This window comes from Nomascus leucogenys, chromosome 2, assembly GCF_006542625.1.
Source record: "Nomascus leucogenys isolate Asia chromosome 2, Asia_NLE_v1, whole genome shotgun sequence".
Classification (NCBI taxonomy): domain Eukaryota; kingdom Metazoa; phylum Chordata; class Mammalia; order Primates; family Hylobatidae; genus Nomascus; species Nomascus leucogenys.
Genome location: NC_044382.1, coordinates 55,269,368 through 55,293,990, shown reverse-complemented (window position 1 = coordinate 55,293,990; position 24,623 = coordinate 55,269,368). Strand labels below are relative to the sequence as shown.

Below are 24,623 nucleotides of genomic sequence, written 5' to 3'. Positions count from 1 at the left end.
CACCAAGACGTTCAGCATGCCTGGAGGTAGCAATGAAGAAGGCGGGCCGGCAATGGATCCTGTTAGAGAAGGGATGTAGGGGAAGATCCTAAGAAACCATTGACGGTTACTGAAATATTTACAGGAGAAATAATGGGTCAAGGTCTCTGTGGTAAATCAGTTAAGGGTATAGTGTCAATTCAAGGAGGAAGATTTGCTTTTGTCTGGCAAAGATCCATCCACGAAGCCAAAGATACTACCTTGCTTAGCCTGGAAGTCTCAGAAAGGATATTTTACAAGCTTTCACTAACTAGGAGGAGGAAAATAAAACAAAACAATACATCCTACCAACCAGCCCAAGGTCATGTTCTCAGCTCCCAGCCATGACTTAGCTACTCAACACCAGTGAGGATAAGCCAGTAACGCCTTTCACCTCTCTACACTCCTCAACAGGTTTCTGACCCACAGCCACTCCTGTCCTCTCTCCAGCACTCTGGTTCTTATTGCCAGTGCTTAACTTCTGTCTTGGGTTCTGGACTTCTTCACTGGACTTTCTCATGCTGAAAACTTAATTCTTCTCTAAGATATTCCCCTTGCTTGTTCTCCTCTCTTAGCACCACACATTTGTTTTCTGGAGAAATCACCTTCTCTCTCTGGAGTGCCACCCAGACTCCAGAGACAGAATCAGATGAGTTCACCACCCATGTGAGGGAATCTGAGAGAGTTCTTGTGCAGGAGGATGACACATTGATACTGAGGATAACATTCTGTTTCAGCACCTGGGTCTAAATGAAACTGGAAAACTTACTGAGCATTGTAGGAATCACTGTCATCACCTAATTTTTTGCTGTCTTCTTTGGGTGAAATGGTTCAGGGAAAAAGGGAGCAAGAAGGAAACAGCATGAATCTTGGCATAGTGGAAGGTACATAGACTTGGAGGTCAGCTGCACCTGGATCAGAATACCCCTTCCATATTTTACAATCTGGGTTACTCTGGGCATGCCAATCAATCACTCTGAACCTCCATGTTTTCATGTGAACAATAAGGATGACAAGAATTGTTGCACCCATATAGGCCTGAACACAGAGTTGGGAACTGGACATGCAATAGGTTCCTTCTTCTTTTCCCAGAGTGTCACAACATAGCGGAAGATCTCAAGAAACCACTGATGGTTACTGAAATATTTACAGGAAAAATAATGGGTCAAGGTCTGATATGGTTTGGCTGTGTCCCCACCCAAATCTCATCTTGAATTCAACATGTGTTGTGGGAGGGACCTCGTGGGAGGCAATTGAATCATGGTTGCAGGTCTTTGCCATGCTGTTCTCATGATAGTGAATAAGTCTCAGGAGATCTGACAGGTTTATAAAGGGGAATTTCCCTGCACAAGCTCTCTCTCTTTTCCTGCTGCCATCCATATAAGATGTGACTTGCTCCTCCTTGCCTTCCACTATAATTGTGAAGCCTCCCCAGCCACGTGGAACTCTAAGGGTACCCATGCCTTGAACATGGAGATGCCCCCAAGAGGGTGATGAGGTGCTTTCTCCAAGATGGGAATTGAGAACAAATAAGTTACTTGGGATACCATAGCCATCTGACCTCAGCAACTTAGAAAATAAAAGAATTGGTGAAATTATAATTTGTAGACACAGATCCATTCCATTTTGATGAACTTTGACTTTGCCATCCCAAGCCTTTCTGTTTCCTTTGTAATATGGCAAAGTGGTATCTGGGAGGCCACAGATGTGCAGTTAAAGCCTGGTGACTGTCACTTTTCTCATTAACACTTTGGGATGGTATTATGTTAGTCTTTATTCAAGGAATAGGGGACTTGAAACTCTTAATATTGGTTGTAAACAGACACTTTGGGATACGTAAAAGGCTACGTGGGAGAGAGAGAAAAATGGAAAAGGCAGTGTCACCATTTAACAACTTCATCCTTACATTCAGGCACTTTAATACTACATCAGATGCTGTTTCTAGAAAGCCAAACCGACTGTGTGGAAAGAGCACAAAGAAGGCCCCAGAAGAGGAGTTAGATGCTAAAATGAGGCCGTATGCAACAACAGAAAGATTTCTGGGCAGAAGTCATGAAACTCGAGATTTGGTGGAGAATCTGCACTAATTTGCCATGGAGCTTCATTGATTCTACTCTCAGAGGCTCTGTCTCACTCTGTAAAATGAAGCCTGTGTAAAATTTTCTTCAAGTGGCTTCATATTCACGATTACAGTTGTAGTGAACTAGTGAGGGGCATTTCTTCTGATTCATACAGTGTCTCCTTACTAGACTGGAAACTTCTGAATGGATGGGATTATATCTTATTCACATTTATATGTCTGACACCTGAACACAAAGCAGGCCGTCAATAAAATTTTAATATATGATTTGAATTTCACATTTCAACTCCGAACTTGACATTGTCTCTGTGGAAACTCAAGAAGAAGAAAGAAAGAAAAAGAAAACAGCATATGGTGAGGCAAGATCCCTGCCCATCTTGCACCATGCCAAGTATTAAATGCTCATTCACAGAGTGATAAATTATTCTTGCATATAAGCCGTGAAGTGTATTAGAAAGAAAGGGTTTAATTAAAGTTGATATTTCTTCACCTTTTTCTTCTGGCTGCCATTTTGCTGCAAAGCACAATTATTTCTACAACTAGAAGTGTTGAAACAAGATGACAACTTTTTTCTTTTATAAAAAATGTCTAGCTTAATACTAATGAATTTAAGAGTTTCCACATGATCAATAAACAATAACATTCAATCTGTTAAAAAGGTGAAATTATCTCTTTTCTTCTTTTGGAAAGAATACTGAATCAATTTGCTTTTAAGAGCAATGGTCCACCATTTTAAATGCTTATATGACTATATGTGATACAGAAAGTTATTTTAATGGTTAATCTTAGGTATGTATAAGACTGATTTTAAGACATAAATTTTTTAAAAAAAATATTCACTTTCAGAATGAAAATTTATGTAGCAAGTTCTTTTCCTTAGCTACTGTTCTAAAAGCTTTACAAATAGTAACTCATCTATTAATTTCTATAACAACCTTATGAATAGGAACCATGAATATTCTTCTCTTAAAGGATGAGGAAACTGAGTCCCAGATACATTAAACAACTTATGCAGACTTACGCTTCCAGTAAATAGCAGACCTGAGATTTAAACCCATGGCTTCAGGCCCTAGAATCCATGTTCTTAACCAGTGAACAATCACAATTCTTGTCATTTGTTTGAGTTTGAAGTTCATAAAGAAATTATATGGACATTGTGATAAAAAGCAGTAACCTAGAAGCCAGCTAAATGTGGGAAATAAATTACTATTGGAACTCAGTGTATACTAATGACAGGACAGAATGAAAATACTAATATAGTTAAAATTTGCCAGGTGTATCCACCTAACATTCTTGGACATGTTTTCCATGAGTTGAGTCATCAAGTCTTCACAAAAACCCAAAAACGTAGCATTATTGTTATTCCCATTTTACAGGCAAGTAGTCTGAGGCACATCAAAATTAAGTAATTTGTCCAAGGTTACAGAGCCAGCAAGTGAAGGACCTGGGATTGAACTCTGAATGTTTGGTTGGAGGACTTGTATTCCTACCCTCTACAATTTTACCTAAGAGAAGGCTGCAGGTCAAATTTAGGCACACTAATACAAATAGACACTATAGCCTTAACATGATGATAATTTAAATTTTGGTAGCATGGAGAAGTAGACTATAATAAAAAAAATTATCCAAACCAAAAAGAAAGAAAAAGCATTTTATATTAATGACCAAAGTGAAGATGAACAAGACGTAATTACATCAGTCCATCAACAACCATCAATAACATAGTATAACCAGGTCTTTAAACAACATATGACACAAAATTTGATCTTTTGTTTTTATTTTAAATACCTGTTTCAGAATTTCTAAATGTGTAGGTTAGAAAAGCGTATTCAGAGTTGTTTTAGTTTTTTGTTTTGTTTTGTTTTATGAAATATTTCTAGAATTGAGAGAACTGATTGATGTATTTCAGTGGTAGGGACTTAGTAGGAATCTCCCGTGAAAATTAATAGGAGGCTGCCCTCCTAAGGAGACCTTGATGTTGGTAATAATTAGGGAAATATATCAATGTTCTAATTGGTTTTAATAAAGACCCCCAAGGTAGTTCTTGAACAATCCATTAAAACACTTTTTAGCAGTATGCCAGGATGCCTAAGCATTGGGATTCTACTAAAACATATAGGAGGACTTTATTTTATGATGGGAGCATATTGCTTGGAGGGAAAAATAAATGTTGTTGAAAGTCACAGCAGTAATAACATGACAGGAAAATAGATGTGCAAAGCCACCAGCTCAAAAGGGAAGGCTCACCCCTCTATCTTGAGAGCAGATAGCCCGTCATAAGCTACCGTGCCTTGAGCATAAAACTCTCTTGCTGTGCCTGCTTTTGTCTCCGTAAAAGAAAATGACATACAGGTGTTTAAGTATATTTGGACTCCTGCTGGAAATTGTTATTGGGTGGAGAATGAAAGACGAAAGCGCTTAGCAGAAAGCAAGCAGATTTGGTTTTTCAGCTGTCCCCTCCCCACAGAGCTGGAAGGATCAGACAGGCTGACCTGTTTCTTCATTTCCAGGTAGCTAATTTACAGTTAGAGACAGGTTATTATTACATTAAGAATATTACCAAGGCCCACACCAGAGCTCAAAACCCCATTCTGTATCTGCAAAGTCCCCTTGTTGGTGAGCTAAGGGACTCTGGTAACCCTTTCAACAAACACAGCTTTGTAACCAATCCAATTCTATTATGCAAATTAATTCAAGCATATTTTATTCCCCGTTCAGATCTCATCACTCAGCACTGAGCTGGTCTCTCATTTCAAATCAAATCACAGGAATTATGCCACGTCTGTGGAAATCACAGAGAATAGGGGAGAAGAAGTATTACAAGAATTATCGAGTCACACTTCTCAATAATTCTTCTCCCCTGATTTCTAGACTTGGAGCACGGCATAAGCTTGGGGTAATCACTTCTTCTCAGGTGCAAAATACACAGCAGAGACTGCAAAAAGGTTATGGTATATGCTGCTCCAATTTCTAATACCAAATTCAAATGTTAAAGTAGGCAGCAAATAAGGCCCCTTATCAAAGACCCCAGCGCTCTGCAAAGGTGAGTGGAAATTTTAAAACTGCTTCAGTGGAGATCTGAGTCTCTGCTTCTGGAGAAATAGAGAATGACAGAAGTTCTGCTTTGAAAGTGGAAAGATCATTCACTACCTATGTGTCAGGTTCAAATCCTGGTTCCATCACTCATGATTTAAATTAAATTGTCGTAAAAGTAGATACTATCCTTGGTCAGGTGCTTGATTTTTCTAGTGCTGGACAGTATGCTCAGGGCTTGGTACACATTATTTTCTGCATTTTCACCACAGCTGCATATATATGTGTGTGATATATATATTTATATATCATTGTATATTTTTTTTTTTTTTTTTTTTTTTTTTTATCATGTGTATATATTATATATATGTTATATGTATATATACATCATGTGTATATATGTATATATATATCATGTGTATATATATGTATACACACACACACACACACACACACACACGTCACTCAGACTTTAGGAGGAAAGTGAGGCTCAGTGTCCTTATGTAACCCACCCAAGTATACCCTGAATCATTGACAATGTTGTAACTCTAATGCAAGTTCACAGGACTGCAGAAGCCAGGCTTGACATTGGACTATTTTAACTGGCTATCAATGTCTGAAAGTCCAGGTTCCCAATCTTCAATACAAGAAGATTGCATGACCAACTCCAAGGATCATCTCAGCTTCAAAAATTTTCTTTGCTATATAAAATAATCTTTGTTAGATGTGACTTCCACTTATTTTTTAAGTAAATACAATCAGACTTTCTATCTTAGGGTCTCATGGCCACAAAATACTACAGGAATCCATTGTAAGGCCCCAGACCTAAAACTTGTATAGTCATTCAGTGATTATTTATCTCTTTAAGTAACCAAATCATCTTCAAATGATAACATGATTAAGTACAATGCGTGCATTGAAGAACTTATTATTTGTACTCTACTCGGTCCTTAAGACAGCCTTTTTATTGGTGTAATATTTTTAAATGTTGATCATTAAGATGAATAACATATATCAACACAAACAGGAAATAACGCTATCTGCAGTGTCATCTCTGACTATGAATAAATACTCTATATGAATGTGTGGAAAGAGAAATAGATTTTATTTTCATTTGTTCTTTTGTATGAGCTAAGATATATGAGGGAAGATTAGAGCAAAGTGGTGATGATAAACAGATGCTTAACATAATGTAATGTCATTTGTGGTATCAAAGGCCTATATGTAAACCTCTCTTTGTCTCCAAGCAGTAAATATGCATCAAGCTTTTTTTATTTGTCTGTTCCTTCACTTGGTAATAACTTTTCAATGGTTCTAGGCCTAGGTTGAACTCTGAGGATACACAGGCATCAATGTACCTCCAATATGTAGAATGTTCTCAAACAATACTGAGACTGTTGTCTAAGAAAATGAATGATGGTATGATGTTTTCAGTACAGACAGGACTATGTACAAGAGCACAAAGCAATCAACGACTACACTTCTGCAGACAAATTTGTAAAGTATCGGTCCTGTATTTACTTGCGAGAGGTTTGCCTACTCAAACCTCTCGCAAGTAAACTCCCATATCCACAACTTCCAATGCCTGGAGCTTCCATTCCCACTTTGGGCCATGGCTCATTAAACAACACCCAGTTCAATGACAACTAAATCATAAACCAACCATTGATTGTTTCAGCCTAGTTCAAAACGATGAGGTGGGTGAATCAGATTTCTTTGGGAACTTCAATGAAAGAAAACAAGAACCTTCTGCAATGAGTGAGGGAACTAAAATAGGAAGGAAGGCACTTGAGAAATGGAGTAGCTACCAAGTGACATCTCATGACCAATGTTTCAATGAAATCAAGGCTTAGAGCAAACCAGTTACAAATTAAAAAGAAACAAACGATATCTCTGTCTCTGAGTCATGTAAATAGCAGAACACATGGCATCTGAAGATCTTGGCAATTAAGGACTCCCTCAGCAGCTGTCTTCATGGAGCCCACCCTACTGATCTGTTCCTGAATTTCTGCAAGATCACTTGCAATGCCCTTGAATGACAACAAGCTTCCTGTATGTAAACTCACTTGGGTGATTTCTTTTGTTATCAAAACAGCAAACCTAGTAAACTACCATAATCAAGAGGAAAAAAGTTTGGTGATTCTTCTAGTCAAGGCTAAAATAATGTAGCTGTATGAATCACTTGTTCAGATATAGACAATGCCTTCTTCTCTGAATTTCTAAGAAGACTGAGACAAGAAAAGTAACTCTAGACCAAAAGTCAAGATTCTAGTGATCTAGCTTAGGTTCTGCCATTGAACCATAGTGCAAACTTAGAAAAAATACTTTTCCCTGTGCGTTAACTAAGTATCTCCTTCTATAAAATAGGAGGCTGGAAATAGCCTATAAATGGTCTCCCATGCATATCTGCAGGGGCTGGTGAGTCTGTGCTGAGAATAAGTGACTTTGCCTAAATGGAAGTTTTCATCTCATTTTGAAGGTCTAGTTCCCAGCTGGCAGGGCTGCTCTGTATACAACTTGAGGCCCCAGTGACCTACAGCATCATGGGAATAGTGCCTTCTGGGGCTAGACAATGCAGAGGCCCTGCTACTGTGACAGGTCTTTAAATTCCGGTATCAGGAATCAGGACTTTACTGGATGGACAATGGGAATCCATTCAGAATTTCTAGTCAGGGGGTTGACAGGAGCCGAGCTGTCAGAGGTGTGCAGGAGAAATGGAGGTAAGGAGTGCCAGCTCTTACAAAACGGTTAAGAGGATGGGCTCAGGAATCAGAAGGAGTTGGAAGGTTAGAGCTCAAGAGTTACAACTCACTACACTAGAGGTGGAAATCAGCCTCTGCAAGTCTCCACACTGCCCTGTTAAAAATGGGAGAAACCCAGCTGGGCGCAGTGGCTCACACCTGTAATCCAGCACTTTGGAAGGCTGAGGTGGGAAGATTACAAGGTCAGGAGTTTGAGACCAGACTGGCCAACATGGTGAAACCCAGTCTCTACTAAAAAAATATACAAAAATTAGCCTGACATGGTGGTGTGCGCCTGTAATCCCAGCTACTTGGGAGGCTGAGGCAAGAGAATTGCTTGAACCCGGGAGGCGGAGGTTGCAGTGAGCTAAGATCGCACCACTGCACTTCAGCCTGGGTGACAGAGCAAGACTGTGTCTCAAAAAAAAAAAAAAAAAAAAAAGGAAAAACCCTAGGACCAGTCTCAAAGGGAGAGTGCCAAGAGAAAAAGAGACAATGCATGTACTTTGTACAGTACCTGTCATATGGTAATCATTCACAAAATATAAAGTCTATGAAGGCAGGGACCTTTTCTTTGCTGCTCACTGCTGTAACACAAAACATGGCCTGGTCCGCAGCAGGTAATTAAGAAGATGAGTTAAGAGTTTTGTTTACTCAACAAGAATGTGTAAATACATATTGTAACCCCTGGATACCATGCACTAATCCAACAAAGAATAAGCCTCATGAAGGAGCTCTAGGAGTCCACTGTCTATTAAGGAGAAACAAGAAACCAATATTACAATAGAGATTGCTAAATGTAATAATAGGTGTATGTGAGGAGATGAGATAAAGTAGACCAGTGTTGTTCAATAGAAACATAATGTCAGTCACATGTGTAATTTTAAATTTTCTAGAAGCCATATTTTTAAAAAGTTCAAAAAATCAGTGAACTTAATTTTTACAATGTATTTTATTGAACTCAGTATGCCCCAAAATTGTATCGTTTTAACCTGGAATCAATATATACATTCTCAAGATATTTTATATTTTTTTGTCCTAAGCCTTCAAAACCGAATGTACATTTTATATTTAAAGGACCTCTCTGTTGGGACTAGCCACATTGCAAGAGCTTACTGGCCACGTGGGGCTAGTGGCCACCATCTAGGCAGCACAGGCATAGGGGATTCTTAAAGTTTCTTGAGAGAGGAGGGTGTGTAGTCAAGGAAGACTTTCTGGAAGCATTGCAATAGTTCAGTGAGAGGTAATAGGGTTCTGAACCAGAAAAAATAAGGCTTGAGTTGAGAAAAAGGGGCCATTCTTGAAATCATTCAGATGTAGATGGTTTCAGGAACTGAAAAGATTAGGTTAGAGAACGAAGCAGCAGTGAGGGGAGAGTTAGAAGACAGTGGTGCTGCTTCTGGCCTCAACAGGAGAAGGGGCTGTTTGAGGAATAAAGAGCATTTGGTTTAAAACAAATTTTTTTTTTTTTTTTGAGACGGAGTTTTGCTCTTTTTGGCCAGGCTGGAGTACAATGGCATGATCTCAGCTCACCACAACCTCCACCTCCTGGGTTCAAGTGATTCTTCTGCCTCAGCCTCCTGAGATTACAGGCATAGGCCACCATGCCTGGCTAACTTATTATTATTATTATTATTATTATTATGGAGAGACTGGGTTTCTCCACGTTGGTCAGGCTGGTCTCGAACTCTTAGCCTCAGGTGATCCACCCGCCTCTGCCTCCCAGAGTGCTTGGATTACAACTGTGAGCCACTGCGCCTGGCCTAAAACATTTTAAGCTTTCAGAAACAGCGGAAAGATGTACAGGGGCAAAGTTCAGAGTAGAATTAGGTACCCATGTTCCTGCAGGAGCAGGTAATATCAATTCTACCTTTTCTTTTCAAGTTTGGAGATTTGGCCGCATTATTAAATTCTAGAATCTCAGAGTTGAATGACACTCTAGAGACTTTGAGCTATTAGTCCTTTACTTCAGTAGACCAATGGGAAAGCTAGATACAGAGATGATAACTAACTTATTCAAAATAAAATAAAGAGTGAAAAAAAAAAACCAGAACCTAAACTCTTCATTTTATAGAGAAAAAGCAGAGAGGGCAGGGGAAGCATCAAGAGGGAAAAGATAATTTTTATAGCATCTACCTTGCCCTCTCTTCCCTGATTTAAAAACAGTCCCCCCTTTTAAACTATTTCTATGGAAACAACCAGCCCAGGTTCTATAAGAGGGAAAAATAAAGCACTCATAAGTAATGACCTGAGAGAGCTCTTTAAAGATTTGCAGTGGAGAACTGAACTAAGAATAACGATCTGCATATTCTCCCTGGAATCTAATGTCCTGCACAGAACCACTCTCCATAGTCTGTTTTGTAAGGTATAAACAATGAGAGGAGGAATTGTCCCAAGGTGGCCTTAATAACAGACAAGGGCTTGATGTGGTCTTTTGAAATAATTGCTAAAGCCAGGGAAGAGTGCCTTAAATCATCACGGCCAAGAGCCTTTAGAATTCTGAGAAATCCATCCTGTGCCCATAATCCACCAGGGTCCTCATGTATCCATCCAGCTTAATCAGAGTATGTGGATGGATGCCACGGAACATGCAGAAAGTCAAGCTGCTTCCAATGATCAGAAACTTGACTTTCACCAGCGTGTGGGTGGGCTGTTCTGAAGAACTTCTTTCTAATGTACCTCACCAAACCCCTCCATCACACTAAGATTAGACTAAACTCTGCCACATTTTTAAATGGCTTTTTCGTATATCTGTATATACCACAGAGTGTTCCCACCCCTCTTCATTTTAAGAAGGCGGACATCAACAATAGCCTCATAATGATCTCATTGTTGTTTCAAATAATCCAATCTTTGAAACCTATTTCTTTCTTTTCAGGTGTATTAGTGTCATTTATCAAAAGTAATTGGATTTTTTTTAAGTTAAGGGTAAAAGAAAAGTAATGGGATACAGCAAACTAGTCAAGTGCTTAGTACAAATGCAGAGCATTTTCTGAAGCACATGTGGAACACTTCTTAGACAGGCAGGACTTTCAAAGACAACATTAAGTGTCTTTTGTGGGTCTCAGATAATATGGCTCGCTTAATTAGATTTTCCATAATTCCAGGTAATCCTATTGTGAATTACAGACGTGAATTTTGACTTGCCTGACAGAAATATCTATTGCTCCAAATGCATTTCTAGAAAAAGAATTCTTTATTTATAAATCATTACCAGAATTTTCACAGGGCAAAACCCAAAAACGGGGTTTAGCCTGGGAGGTCACATGGGTTCTTGGCTTCACACAGGAAGGAATTCAAGAGAAATCCCAGAGAGTAAAGTGAAAGTAAGCTTATTAAGAAGTAAATGAATCAAACAGTGGCTACTCCATAGACAGAGTAGCAGCACGGGCTGCTTGACTAAGTATACAAGTGGTTATTTCTTGATCATATGCTAAACAAAGGGGGTACCATTCATAAGTTTTCCAGGAAAGGGCTAAGGAGTTCCCAGAACTGAGGGTTATTCCCCTTTATAGACCATATAGGGTAGCTTCCAGATGTTCCCATGGCATTTGTAAACTGTCGTGGCACTGCTGGGAGTGTCTATAAGCAGAGGAATGCATGATAATTAGCAACTAATGAGCAATGAGGACGATCAGAGGTCTCTTTCATTGCCATCTTGGTTTTGGTGGACTTTGGCCAGCTTCTTTACTGCATCTCCCTTTATCAGTAGGGTCTTTGTGATCTGTATCTTGTGAAATCAGTCCTGCTGACCTCCTATCTCATCCTGTAGTGAAGAATGCCTAACCTCCTGGCAATGCAGCCTACCATATCTCATTCTCATTTTACCTAGCCCCTATTCAAGATGGAGTCACTCTGGTTTGAATGCCTCTGACATATTTCCTCCGTCCTTTTTGCAAGGGAATGCTTGCAACCTAGGGGTTGTAGAGGGATGAAGATCCATCTTTCATAACTTCTTCAGGCTGAATAGAAGCAACGATACTCCCGTCTAACTATTAGGGTCTCTTTGGTTCAGGGTAGAGAGTAGCTCAGTCAGTGTCAGTATGGTGAGGGCCACTCATAACTGAATCTTGTGAAAAATGGAAATCTGAAAGATTAATAAGTGTTCAATATAAGAAAATGTTGAGTAAGTATACCCCGTATTCCTACACAAAGAGGATGACAGCAATATTTTCCACAACAGTAAAGCAAAATAAAATTATCCCAAGTAAACTAAATAAGAAGGCTTTCCATGAACTGGACAGTTGTTAGAACTAAGTTAATATGGAGTAGTCAGTTGATTCCAATATGTGCCCAGAATTAGAATACCCAACTAGATCTGTATGTTACCCATTCCTCTTGTTTCTTCTGATCAGCAGCCAGAGATCACTAGTTGGTTCACAGAAATAAGCAGTCAATCTAAATTGCAGAAAAAATCTCCAAAACAATAGACCAGACCAGAAGCTAATTACCGATGTACTATAGTTTTTGAAACAATTTTTCTCTCTGGTCCCCATTTTCATTAAAAACAAATCATGGTAGAACTGATTTGTTTGCAAAATAAGTTTTAGCCTTACTATACTTGGCCTGATTTTCTATATAAAGTGCAGCAAGAATAATTATTTGCCATATAGGCCCATTTTTAAAGTTGGCTTTGATGGAACTTTGTTCAGTAAGGAATCTTAGATTAGACTTTTTAAAGCCTTAAGCTCAGTCATGAATTTATCTGTGCCTGCAAGTACTTGAATGAGTTTGGTGACTCCTTCTCCACTCAAGAACCCAAGATAACTTGGGGCTTCTGGGCCTGTCAGAAAGTGACAATCTTTACTTTCCACAGGTTAGGAACCCTGTGCAGGGACTCCATAGAGAAGGTACGAGGCCAATTTTCCCAAGTGGCTTTTATTGGCTCTATAAGTCAACTTTAATTCCTTAAAGCAGTCTGTTTGAATCTGAAAGCACATCATTCTAGTTAAAGCCTTGGAAAAATAAAGAGTTTCTTCAATTTTGTCTGGTTACAAAAAAATTTAAAAAAAAAAACAGACTCTCACTGCACTTATGGAAATAACTATATTACCATAAGGTAAGAATACTCACATAGTTTCCAAATTCTGAAGAAATAGGGGAGAGAGAAAGAAATGTGCTCCAAATTTTGTTCACAGTAGTATACTTTTCTCAATTGCTAGAAGCTGTAAATAACTCAAAAGAAAAACATTTTATCAACTCTGAAATAAAAAACAGAAAGGATCAGCAATGTTTTAAGCAAAAACTCATAAAAAGATTACTTCAGCCTTTTATTAGTTCAGTCTATGCAATTAATTCCTGTTTTGCTCAATATTTATGAACACAGTTTTCCAAGTGTGCCTTGGAAGTATGTTTCCTCTCTATTTTAATGGTACACTTTCCCAACTTATCAGAGACGTGCATTTAAAAGTACTCATCAAAATCCTATATCTGACTATAAACCATCTTTTGAAGAGGATGAAAGCAACACACCATTGTCTATGGAGGACAAAAAGTCTTACAGCAGCCACAGTCAAAGATGCAATTGACAAGGAAATCCAGTTACCTCTGTGGTACACAGCAATTTAACATAACAGTTATGGGTATTATTGTTCACATTCACTAATTCATGTCAAAATTATAGGAGTTTCACATAATTTGGAAACACATACCAATAACACATTTATACAAATAAAACCCAAAGAAAGCCAAACACTATTTTGTGTTTGACAATGTTTCCTATATGATTTTAATATACCAAGTAATCCAAATATGTCATTTTTGGACTTTAGGAGACGTAGTATTTAAAAAGATTAATAGGATAAGAAAACAATTTACAATTTGATTTTGGCAAGTTTGTCAAATATCAAAGGTGTGAAACATTTGATAATTTAAGACAGAATTCCAGGTTGCCATAAATCATTTATTTATCTAAAACAATAACTCAAAATTTCAAAAATGTAATAACTTCCTCATTGATAAAGTGGAGACTTAATTTTCCAAACAATCTGTCTCCTTTCTCTCCTTTCTTTTCCCATTGTTTATTCAAAAGACAAACATAAGTCTTTTATTATCTTTTAATATTACATGAAAATCTTGTTCAAGAGAGAAAGCCAAATTTCACTTTTGCATTAGTGCATCATTAACACTAAAGCTAATTTTAAATATAATATTATAAACACATTTATTCAAGTTTAATTTGTTTGACCATAAGTAAGATTTCCACAAACCTTTGATAACGCTTTATTATTTTCTATTAAGGAGCACATTAGTGTTCCAAAAAGCCTCATTATTCTGACACATGGGCCCAGATTTTGCATCAGTGTGCTTTTATTTCAATATTTAATTTATAGAAATATTGAATAAAATCCTTTTAATTTTAGTCTACTTGCTCACACACAGAATTATTTACAAGGTTAATTTTTCATGAACCTTCCACAACTTGCTCAAGCCTTCAGCTTTATCCTATCTCACCTAAAACAATTCTTTAACCCTCTAAAGTGGCAAAAACAAAAAGTTTCCCATGGCTTATTATAATCTTTACCAAAAACACATTCTACTTTCTTTACACACTTGCATGGAAAACTCTTCATTCAGTAGTTTCGATTTTATGTTACAATGTTAACTATTAGCAACTTTTATTTTTGGTGAAAAACCTGGTAAGTTATGTTAATTATGTACCAGATGCAGAGCCTAGAACACCAGATAGAAGTGCAAATAAGGTATGACTCTTTCCAGCAAAAGCCGGGGACGTGGCTAACAACATATGTCCATCAGTAGGCCTTACATAGAATCTAATTGCTCCAAAGCAGGTAAGTTGAGCAATTATCAAAAGACAATTAAGCATTTATGTAGTTTAGTAAACATAGTATCTGACTTGCCTAATTTAGACCAAATGTATAAATGTATAAATTTTGAAGACATTTTTATTTTACCAGAAACTTTTTTTTTTTTTTTAAACATAGTCTCACTCTGTTGCCCAGGCTGAAGTGCAGTGGCATGATCTCAGCTCACTGCAACCTCCGCCTCCTGGGTTCAAGCAATTCTCCTGCCTCAGCCTCCCAAGTAGCTGGAATTACAAGAGCACACAACCACACCCAGCTAATTTTTTGTATTTTTAATAGATGCGGGGTTTCACCATGTTGGCCAGGCTGGTCTTGAACTCCCAACCTCAAGTGATCTGCCTGCCTTGGCATCTCAAAGTGTTGGGATTACAGGTGTGAGCCACCGTGCCCAGCCCCAATAATCTTTAAAACTGTCTTTATTTCGTCAAAATTACTAAAGTCATATGAACTGAAAGGTATTAAAATTTCCATTTTTTCCAATAAAGTATTTGATTTAACTGCTTATTTTTCTTTAAGTCAGTTAGATCTCTTTTCTATAAATAACACACACAACAAATACAAATAGACAGAAGAAGATCTAGTAGCTGTAAAATTTTTCATTTGTCAGTTTTTAGGTTTTTCTTACTTGGATTACTGGCTTCAAGGTGGAATCCTTTCAGGAACATGAACAGGAAAGCATGCAATTTCTAGGGCCCAATAAGCAGGCACAGTTGGAAGGCGAAACACCAAAAAATCAAGAATTCCATTTTTTTTTTTTTTTTACCCAATCCTGGATCCCCAAAAAGGGAATCAGCCCATCCCCCATAGGAGTCTTACCCCTCATTGGGAGGTGGGGACATTTTTATACCTTCTAGATGACCAAAAGCATGCTTCTCTGATCCAAAAGTGCAAACAGCAGAGTGCTTCCCCCCAATTGCCATTAGCCATCACTAAAAGCATATTCCCTACATAGTTATTACACACCAAAGCGCTCTCACAATCCAAAGTAATTTCTGATACCTGCAAAAGTAAAAAACACCAGGTAACTGAATGCAAAACAGAACAGAGGCTTAGATTTTGGGAGGATCTATCTGTTTTCAATTCCTGGGATTCCATAAGGAAAATAGAGGTTTTTCCCAAAATGGGGTCTCTGGCACCTCCTCTGTTTTTCCCAAGGACTTCTAGAATATTAGAAATTACCTTACATCCTCTCCATATGGGTCTCAAGAGTGTTAAGAAGACAAAAGGGAGAAAAACAATTCAGTCATCTGAGAAGAAGAAAGCTTTTCTTATTTCAGAGAAACAAGATTCAAGAAGAGAAAAAGAAACATAAAAGCCATTTAACTACATATATATATATATATATATTAGTTATCCACGTTTAATTAAGCTAACTCTCAACAATAGAGCTCTTTTTAAAAAAAAAAAAAAAATCCTTTTAGATCTCTTAATACCAGACTCTTGGCAGGACAAACAGCCAACACCTCTGGCTTTTAAGCTACTTTTTTTTGTTAGTTTGTTTTTCTGCAAAAGTATTTTCCCAAGTAAAACCAATAAGCTTTAACTAAGGTTATGGCTTAACCATGGACCCATGAGATGTCTCCAAATAGATGGCAAGCGGTTTTTACAAGATCTGGAATCACCCCTAAGGTAGCTCAGAAAAAAAAAAAAAAATTCGAGGCAGGAAATCAGAAGCTGTCCATGGAGTGGTAAAGTTTAAGTAAATGGCAGAAGTCCCATAAGTGTCAAACCGGAAAAAAACTCATTCTCTAAGACAGAAACTGAATGCAGGCCTCCATCACTAAAGAGCAAACTTTTACTCACTAAGCTACAGTATGAGGCAAGCACCATAATGCTTTTCCCAGAAGGACTTTAGAGCAGACATTTTTGAGCTTGCAAAGGATACACCTTTTCCAAGGAAAAGGGACAGATATAAATCTGAGAAGCCTTAAAAGGAAACATATTTTAGAATTGATAGCCAATATTTCTTGCAATCTTACTGAAAGAAAACCAATTAAAAAGAAACTTATTTTAAGATAGGGAACCAAAACTTAGTCCAATAGCTTTTACTTGGAACTCTAGCCACGAAATAGTAACACAATTCACTATTTTATAAAAGATAGGTGGATCCAAGTTATCTCTCTGACAAAATTGGGACTTGTCCATATGGCTAAACTCTGCTAATCTGAATTTGCCCCAATTGCTTAAAAGACACCATAGCAGTGAGTCCTTCAGTATTCACCATTGTCCTCATGTCTAACAAGGATCACCACTAAACAGAAGTTTTTCTAAGTCTAGCGAAAGCCCAATTCTCTTCCCCAGCAAATTCCCACCTTCTGTAGCAAAGTGTTAAAGTGACAATAAGTAAAGAAAATGGTGTTACAGAAAATGATAACTTTAGGACATAACAAGAAAAGGTAAGGCCAAGTTTCACCTTGGGTGGACCTCTAACCCACAATCCTAGAGGGAATGCCAATTCCAAACTCCTCTGAGTATCCCAGGTGGTGCTAGGAATCAGCCAACAATATCAAATGCTGAAAAAAACAGAGTACCCAAGTACTGGCCAGTGAGGGTCCCAGCAACAAATGCTGAAAATCTCAGAGCATCGGGGGGCAGCCAACAGTGAACCCCAAAGACACAAGACCTAACGCAATTGAGGCCACAGAACAACTGACTCTGGTGTCCCAGGGTCAACACAACAGAGGACCTCATACAGCCAAATGTCCTTCCTTAAACAATCGCCCAAGGAGCCAAAGCAAAGACTACAAATGTGACAAAGAAATAAGGATAAGCATGCATTTGGGCATTGAGAGAAAAAAGTAAAATGGTCAGTCACTGGAAACTAAAGTAAAAAAGGCCTGACAGAAGGGGCAACAACATGGGTTATAAAGGACGTGGCCAGCCAGGTGTGCTTCTGCCTGTCCAGGATACCCAGAAAATAGGAGACCGCATCAGGCTACCAAGCCAAAGGCCTCAAAGCCACCTACCCGTCTGTCCAAAATAAAGAACATAGGAAAGGACAGATGTGACCAAATCAAAGGGAAATAAAAGTAGCGAGTTGAATCTGGACAAAGGGAGACTCACCCACCCACCATACAGGTCTAAATGGTGCCCATGAGTCTTAATTTGGCATCCCAATGGGAGGTCTACATTGCCCCTTCATTGGTGGCCAGAAAAGGTGTCACAGGGTGAATCCCAGAATTGAGGTTCAGCCCGGGAAGCCACATGGGTTCTTAGCTTCTTGTAGGAAGAAGTTTAAGAGTAAGTCCACAGAGCAAAGTGAAAGCAAGTTTATTAAGAAAGTAAAGAAATAAAAGAGTGGCTACTCCATAGGCAGAGCAGTGGCATGGGCTACTTGACTGAGTATGCATATGTTATTTCTTCATTTTATGCTAGACAAAGGTTTTCTAGGAAAGGGGTGGGGAGTTCGTAAAACTGAGGGTTCCACCCCTTTTTAGACCATATATGGTAGCTTTGGGACATTGCTATGCCATTTGTAAACTGTCATGGCACTGGTGGGAATGTCTTTTACCATTGGAATGCATTACAATAAGCAAATAATGAGCAGTGAGGATGACCAGAGTTTGCTTTCATTGCCATCTTGGTTTTGGTGGGTTTTGGCCAGCTTCTTTATTCCATATCCCTTCATCAGCAGGGCCTTTGTGAACTGTATCTTGTGAAATGAGTCCTACCCGATCTCCTGTTTCACCCTGGGACTAAGGATGCCTAAATTCCTGGGGATGCAGCCCAGCAGGTTTCAGACTCAGGTTACCCAGTCCCATTCAAGGTAGAGTCACCCTGGTTGGAATGCCTCTGACAGAATCATTACAGCAAGAAGACCACCCTGCTCTTTCCTCTCTCAGGTAGAAGTGAACATTGCCTTTCCTTTGCATGACACTGTACTTTTGTGAAATTTGATAAGGGCACTTTCTCAGTTCTTTACCCCTCGTTATGTCTTCTGCCTCCTCAGGAGATATTAAGTTCCCTGAGATTCTGGACAACAGCTAACTCCTCACTGAATTCCTTTTCACAGGAGTCAACAGAATATAAAGTTGACATGGTTTCTGCCCTCAGGGAGTTTCAAAATTTAGATTAATTGTCACTGAGACTCAGCTGCACATTAGAATTAACTGGGAAACCTTAAAAATTCCATTGCCCAGGCCTCACTCTAAACCAATTTAAACCCAGGAATCAGTATTTTTGAAGTTCTCTGTGTGATTCCATTGTACATCCAAAGTAAATAACCACTGGTTTAGAGCTACACTATCCAACAGGGTAGCAACTAGGCACATGTGGCTTTTAAATTTTAAATTAAATTTAAAAGGCAGTTCTTCAAAGTACTAATCCCATTTCAAATTCTCCAGGGCCATTTCAATCATTGCAAAAAGTTCTATTAGTCAATGTTAGTCTCAGATACTAAAAACCCTCATCTGAAGCATAAAACATCTGTTCAATGAATGAAGGTGTGCAAAGAATATAGCGCTGGGCATTCAAAGACCTGCCACTAACTCATTGTGTAATGTCCGGTAATCTAGTTTTCCTGTCTGTGAAATGAAAGGCTGGGTAACATGAGTGGCTTTCCAGACATGATCTTTGGAATACGCTAGAAAACCAAGGGATCAGGGAACACAATGCCGGGAAGAGCTGAACCAACTGGCCCCACACTCCATAGCAAATAGAACAGATAGCTGAATTCCACACAATTTTTCTTTGAAAAGCAGCTCTGCTGCATTACAAAAAAGGAAAAAACGAAACCATGTCTGATATCTTGATAACCAACAGACTCCCTGTCTCAGTCCAGCAGCAGGTTAGTGAATTCCTGCTTCAATGCTCATAATCTCGGGCCCTGCTCAGGAGGCTGTGAGGCCACTGACAACTAACAACTCACTTCCGCTCTCTGAGTCTCTGTTTCCTTTTATGGAAAAAAACAACAAATGATGCCTGACCTCCCTCGTTCCTAAGTCAATTTGAAGGTCGAATGAGATAATGAATTGGGAAGCCCTTTGTAAAAGCATAATTTGGGTTACACAGGTGGGTAGAAGGATGATCAAATGCTGACAGCAGTGGCAACTTACATTTATTTGGGTAGGTTTTTTCTGTTGTCGTTGTTGTTTTTTATGAGACCAAGTCTCGCTCTGTTGCCCAGGCTGGAATGCAGTGGCACGATCTTGGCTTCACTGCAACCTCTGCTCCGCCTCCCGGGTTCAAGTGATTCTCCTGCCTCAGCCTCCTGAGTAGCTGGGACTAAAGGCGCCCATCACCACGCCCAGCTAATTTTTGTGTTTTTAATAGAGACGAGGTTTCACCGGATTGGCCAGACTGGTCTTGAGCTCCTGATCTTGTGATCCACCCACCTTGGCCTCCCGAAGTGCTGGGATTATAGGCATGAGCCACCGCACCTGGCTGGGTGATTTTTAGAGTTTTGGCTTTTAACCTTTAGAAGTGTGGGTTGCAGATAAATTTAAATTACATTATTATTACAGAAAGGAGATGTGATTTCACTCCTTTTCTCTAATATGGATATAAAATCTGCCAGATCCTGCAGCAGGTTCATTTCAGGCACATAGGCATCTTGTTTATCCCAGAACACAAATGGGATTCTGTAGTGTTGACTTGTGAGTATGCTGACCTCAGCTGTAGCTCCTTCACTAGGGGATGGTGCAGGTAGTGGGGAGAGGAGGCATAGCCGATCCCTGCAAGGAGATGAATGGGGATACAGGCCAGAAGTCCATCTGCAGAAACTCCTGGGCCTCTCAATTATCCATGATATGGGGTGAAAATGGAGCAATCACGGGGTGAACAAAGCTCCAGGGTGGATGGCATGGGTTCTTCTGGTCAGATGAGTCCCAGGAGTTCAGCATGTCATATCATTCGTTCCATTAAACCCCTGCTTGCAACAGCCCAGCACATGGGTGGGCATGCCTTTTACTGAGTTATCATCTACTAATTAGCTTTTTTAATTGAGTGTCTACTATCTGACAGACACTGTGTTACATGCTTTGCATACATTTTCAGAAAAAATTTTTCTGCAGCATCTTGATGAGGCGGGTATTGCCTCCACTGCCCAGATAAGAAAATAAGGGTTTGGAGCACTTTGGTTTGTATTTAGTTCATATGTCTAGCTAATGCCCAAAATGGAATTTGAAGCTATATATGACCCATGTGGAAGTTATTGCCCTTCTACCATTTGACATTGAACCAAGACCTACTTTACTATAATTCTTTCAAATTTTGCTTTCTGGAGATGCTCAGAATTCAGCTAGCTCTTCTTCCACATAGCCACCACTCAAGAAATATTTTTGGAGATATGGATTTCTTCAATAGTTAAGTGATAAGAATTTAGTAAAACATGTTTTTTGCCCTCAAGGAACTCCAAGCTTCCTGGAATTTTTAGAGAGTAGGCATCTCCCTAAGGGTCTTCCAATTTCCACCTCAAACACCAGGGGTTCCTTTCATACTTCCTTACGGGAACATCTCCCATCTTTCCCCAGATGTTCTCCAGCCTGCCCACCTCTGCCAAGTAGTCCCTGAATGAATGAATCGTGATTTTCAAACCTCTCTCCCATAACATTTTCCACATTAGAACAAAATTTTGTTCTACATCCTTCCCTGCCTAAGTCTCCAAAGAAGGTGCTAATGAATAACAAAATGCAAGCCCTGCAGGGAACTGTAGGAAGGCAGCCAGATGATAAATATCTTCTAACAAATGGAGCCAGCTCAACAGGAGATAGCTCTGTAAGATCTCATAAGCTAATCATTGTTAAAGGGATTGCTTTGGTGCCCATGGAAAGAGGAGTTACGTGGTTGTAGAGGCAAGTGCCATGTTTCTATCAGTATTTCACCCAAGAGCATTAAGTCCAGGCCCAGAGTCATTCCCTGATAGAAAGAGCAGCCATTACTTGGCTACCGCTCACACCACCGGCCACTTCAGTACTCACACCATAAAGGAGGGACAATTCTGTTCTGGACAGCAAATGTTAAAGAAGTGACACTAACCTTGTTTTTTATGAAAGCACATAAACAAATCAAATAATACAAAACTTTGCTCCATTTTTAGAGCACCATTGTAACAAAGCCCAGCTGGATGTCTCCCCAGGCCCAAATAACATCTCCGTAGGAGAAGCATATGCAGCTGGAGATGGGGTTGGCCTTTGCACTCAGGGATCTTACATACCATTGACCAATTGCATCTTGTTCCAAAGAGATTTACCAGCAGGCTAAATGTGCAACTCATGCACCATTGGTTGGGCAGAAAGTAAGTGCTCTCTAGCATTACTCTGTAAAGGAAAGTGCCTTTGAACCACAGCTGCCCTGATCAACTAAGAAGCAGATGAAGACGTAACAATACAGCAGAGTTACTGTAAACCATGAACTTGGCAACAAGGACTTAGTGCCTTCCTGGTAAGATGTCCATGACAGAAAGGCTTGCCCTTGTATCTCCAGGGTGGCTGCCCATGAAACCACAGAAATACAGCTTGATCCGGTTCAGAGGCTGCTCCTGCTTCTGAATACAACCATGACATTGGCTTGGACTCTCAGCAACCCCAAGGTCTAAGTTTTCATCCTCCATCTCTTCCATGCCTAGAGATTTTTGTATACCTTTAGGTTTTAAACCTCAGCAATCTAATCTAGCTCACACAACACCCACAGGGAAGTGACTTGCATTTGAAGGATAGTTGTTTTAATGAATATACACATAGAGAAAATAACAGCTCCACAGCAAGTCAGCTCACTAAAATGAATAACGCACTTAAAAATTAAAAGAGGTCAGGATACATTCAGGATTGCAAGGGCACTTCACAAAGAAGGAAGAAAAGACCTACATCATGAAGAATATGTGTAGATTTTTGAAAGGAAGAAACAGAAGGAAGAGCCTCATCCCTCCTCTGTGGCAATGCTTTCCACATCACACGTTTATGCCTTGTTTCCTGGGAAACCCACTGTCTGGGCCTCACCATGACCGGCCGCTGCTCTGCTGAGATGCCCAGTTTGATTGCTTGGGGCTTTGAAGTTCCACCTAAGGCACAGCAGGTTTTTCTTCTTGGTGTCTGCTCCTGCCTCTGGCATTTTTACCTCCTGCTTGGGTCCTGTCTGGGCAGAGGAGAGAGTAAATGTTGCTGCCTACTGCTTGTTTCTATGTGTCCCTGGTGGCACCTGTGCATCATCCCCAGATGGATATTTTTTGGACCGACTCAGATCAAGGACCTTGGGACATTAACAGATCTACACCCTTAGAATTGTTCTATCTATACATGCCCCCTCCCCTCCAACACCCACACACAAGAGATACATGCACACACATCTATGCCTCATCTTCCCTCTCTTCCCTTACTCCACAGCTGAGATATCCCAGCCTGCCCTGTGGCTGAGTGCTTATAAGATGCTGCTAAATCCTACTTTACACTACACAGAATAAACTGAACCTGCTACTGATACATAATTCCTTTCTTTTCAATATTTCATGAGCTTGCACAACCCCCTTCCACAGATGCCCAAACCTCCATGCTTGGGTAACCATTAACATCTTCCTGCAGAATATCCCACTACATGGATGAACCTGGAGGACATTATGCCGAGTGAAATGAACCACTCACAGACAGACAAGTACTGCGTGATTCCATTTACATGAGGTATCTAAAGTAGTCAAATTCATAAAAGCAAAAGGGTAGAAGGGTGGTTGCCAAGACCTAGGGGCAGGGGGAAATAGGGAGTTCCTTATTTATGAACCAGCAGGCATACTTTCAGTTAAACACGATGGATGTGTTCTAGAGATCTGCTGTACAACGTTGTACCTATAGTAAACAGTACTGTACTGTACATTTCAACTATATCAAGAAGTTTGATCTCATGTTAAATATTCTAACCACAATAAAATAAACTTTTTTTAAGAAGAAGAACACTTTTTAAAAAATCTTCCTTCTGAGAAGAAAAGATTTAAGCATTACACAGGATCCTAATTAAAAAGTACTATTACCATAAAGTAAGCAGAATATTGGCTTTTTGACATGAGGAGAGGATGGAGATGTCACTTACAGAAAACTCAAAGTGAAACACCAGCAGTATCCAAACCAAAAGCCAGAAGAAATGTTCGCAGGGCCATTACAAAAAGAAACTACTACATAGACGTTTTGTCGGACATATTTAAAGAAGAAAAGTCTCTTTCAAATAATTACAAATTAAAAACCTGGCTCTGAGACTGAACTTTGAGCAGACAGATGAGAGAGATAAAATGAAATTTTTTTCTGCCAAGAATAACAAAGGTCTTGATACAAAGATGTGATGTTTGCCCCCCAGTGAAGCAACTCTGGAACAAGAAAAGCATGATGAGGAGGAGAAATTCAGATTACAGAAGAATGGTGGCAATTCTTTCATTTATAACTTGCTAAAGAATGTTGAATCAGTTCCTTAATGAGCATGGAGAACTGAAAGTTTTTATGGGAGAACATTGGACGTTGTTTATACTGGCTGAATGAATAGCGTTAGAGTAAATCTCTTGTCCTTATTCTATTGTGTGGCTTTGGTTATTTGAAGTAGATTTTCTTTTATTACCTTTCCAATGTCCTACACAACACAAACCTACAGTATTTTTTAGAAAGAACCTGGCCTCAATGGGAACTTACCTGACATTGGAGGCAGGCTTGTGACATATCAAATTGCCTATGTCACAAGTACCCTTGATAAAATGATCTCAATATAGCTTATTTCTCTTGAGTTATGTCTCATGATAAACCAACTGTAGCAATGCTAAGATGGGACAGATTTCTAGAAATAATCATCACAAATTTTCAAAAGGCACTTTGTGCTGAAGTAGAAAATCTTTTATCCTAATCATAAGACCTTAGGAATGGATACTGGTTTGAGACTCAGGCAGCCTGGATAATGTTACAAACTCTACCATATCTATGGTATCAAGCATCCTATATCATAATGTGCAAGAAATTAACTTGT

At 39.3% G+C, this 24,623-nt stretch overlaps 1 protein-coding gene across 2 annotated transcripts in view; it reads right to left on the bottom strand.

Annotated features, from left to right (window-relative positions):
• The window catches only part of CDH11 (cadherin 11), a 177,397-nt gene that overhangs the window by 60,368 nt on the left and 92,406 nt on the right, over nt 1-24,623 (bottom strand). The window lies entirely within an intron of this gene.